The 2,416-nt window shown below is 37.9% G+C and overlaps 1 long non-coding RNA gene across 1 annotated transcript in view; it reads right to left on the bottom strand.

Annotated features, from left to right (window-relative positions):
* The window catches only part of LOC113468226, a 5,781-nt gene extending 4,130 nt beyond the window's left edge, over window positions 1–1,651 (bottom strand). Inside the window, exon 1 of the long non-coding RNA XR_003392059.1 lies at window positions 1,352–1,651. This is a non-coding gene — a long non-coding RNA (uncharacterized LOC113468226). The remainder of the gene's footprint in view (window positions 1–1,351) is intronic.
* Window positions 1,652–2,416: the final 765 nt, after the last annotated feature.

Genomic DNA, 2,416 nt, shown 5'->3' with positions numbered 1-2,416 from the left:
GTGAGACAGCAGGCCAGACAGACAGGGGTAGTACTATCCTTGGAATAGGGTTTGCCAGCTGGCAGACTATATGAGTCTTAATTTCCAGAATAATGGGTCCTTGTGCTTTTTACACCCACGTTTAAAACAGGTCCTTATGGTATTTCGCGTATTTTTCGACCAATAAAAACCACCCGTAAAAAGTGTAAAGAGTGTGTTTCTCGAGCCTAGAGCTATATAAGAACATTGCTGGAATGGGTTCGCTCTTTCAAACATCTATATTGTGAAGTCCAGCTAAATTAAATAAGAAAGTGGTGTTATAGTAAAGATGTGCTTCAAGAAAGAGGATAGGTTAGGAATAATAGAGTAACTAGTTAGAGAGTCATCAAGTTTAGGCGTATGGGAAGGCATAGCCTCGATAATTACTGTGCTATACTCTAGATGGAGGAATGACATTGATGTATTTTTATATCATAGATCGTTCTTTAACGGCTTTATTTCACTACCTGGACAGACAGACGACACCGAAGCGAATACAATAGTCCGTCCCTTATACCTTTTTATTACTATTGTAATAATAAAGGAAGGACGGACTAAAAAGGGGACCCTATACATACTTGCCGTAAATTTGAACCGAGGTACATTGAATCGGAATACTTGGCTTACTTCACTACTGTTCTGTTGTAATCCTGACGATGACATTTCTATATACACAAAACTATGTATTTGTAGTTAAAAATCAGCTATTTTTGCTTCACAGTAAAACATAAAGTACTTTCAAAATGGAAAAACCAATTCACTTGTTTACCTAAAATGGGAATGATATAGAATCGAGGATTTTAAGAGAAAGTTAAAACTTTGATTGCCAATTGGAAAATTCGTGTGGCCATGATGCAAATCTGGTGTGAGCGTGATGACTTTTTCCGTGGCTTTCTTTAAATTTTAAGTGGCGAGGTTCTCCACACAACCACGAAAAACACCCCCTGACCGGAGCAACCACTAAACAGCACTTTTTCCTTGGCCAAGAACCGTATGAAAAAGTAGGTCCAAGAAATTTGAACAGAAGTTCCTGTTAACAACTAAGGCGTAAGGGGGGATTTAACATGATTTTGGTCACATACTCTAATAAAAATAAATAAAATAATAGAAAGTAAAAAAGGATTAAGGCGGATAGTAGCCTAACCAGGGAGTAGAACAGCTTAGTCTGGCTGGGAAACTTTAAAAAGGGAGGATACCAGCCTGAAATTCCCCTTGTTAACGAAATAGCAAAGGTTGAGTGCGAAGGGTATCGATAAATTTTTATAGCCAAAACCAAACGTCATCCCAAAGCAATCACTACAGGGCTGATTGAGAGCCTGAAAGCTCCACTTACCTGAGCTTCCAAATTCTTCACCGTGGTGGCAGCAGCATCGTTTGTAGATCGTGCGTTGCTAGCTTCTTGTTTAAATCGGCTATATGTCACATCCACCTCTAACTGTTCTATCTTGCTCTGCAACTGTCGTACCTGTACGTAAATGACAAGTTTTTCATTAGTGATGTGGGAAATCCAATTATCAAAATAAATGATTGGTCCAAAGGTCGTTCCCCAATTAATTCGAATCGATAAATTCTATGACTTAACTTGGACTTGAACGGATGGAATTACCAACCAACCTCCAGATCCGAAACCCATTGCGTTAATAGATCAGTTGCGCTTACTTGTGTGATGTTTCAAAGTCATAGAGCAGGAAAAATGAGGACCAACGGAATTTTTCTTTTTCTTCTACGACTTCTAGATACCGAGATAAATCGATTTAAATAATACCGATAAATCGTAAAGTTTGACGTCACGACATATGCTCCCGTAGGCGATGACGTCATAACTCATGACTCCCGCTTCGTTTGTTTGTGCGCAAGCGTAATTAGAACGGCAATTAAAAATTGAATTTTCGACCTTCTAAAGTTACTTTTTCGGAGTTTTGACTTCAGATTAGGATTTTTCACAACTTTTTACGTAGGAATCGACCTTTTATTAATAATATTTTCCCAATAGATCAGTTGCGCTTACTTGTGTGATGTTTCAAAGTCATAGAGCACGAAAAATGTGGACCAACGGAAATTTTCTTTTTCTTCTACGACTTCTAGATACCGAGATAAATCGATTTAAATAATACCGATAAATCGTAAAGTTTGACGTCACGACATATGCTCCCGTAGGCGATGAAGTCATAATTCATGACTCACGCTTCGTTTGTTTGTGCGCAAGCGTTTCTGCGCATTTTGACATTAAGTCTGACGTCACAACTCTATGAACTTTTTAATTGAAACGGCAATTAAAAATTGAATTTTCGACCTTCTAAAGTTACTTTTTCGGAGTTTTGACTTCAGATTTGGATTTCTCACAACTTTTTACGTAGGAATCGACCTTTTATTAATAATATTTTCCCAATAGATCAGT

This window comes from Diaphorina citri, unplaced genomic scaffold (assembly GCF_000475195.1).
Source record: "Diaphorina citri unplaced genomic scaffold, Diaci psyllid genome assembly version 1.1 scaffold679, whole genome shotgun sequence".
NCBI lineage: Eukaryota > Metazoa > Arthropoda > Insecta > Hemiptera > Psyllidae > Diaphorina > Diaphorina citri.
Note: the sequence above shows the minus strand (reverse complement) of the source record. Positions and strands in the feature narration are given on the sequence as shown.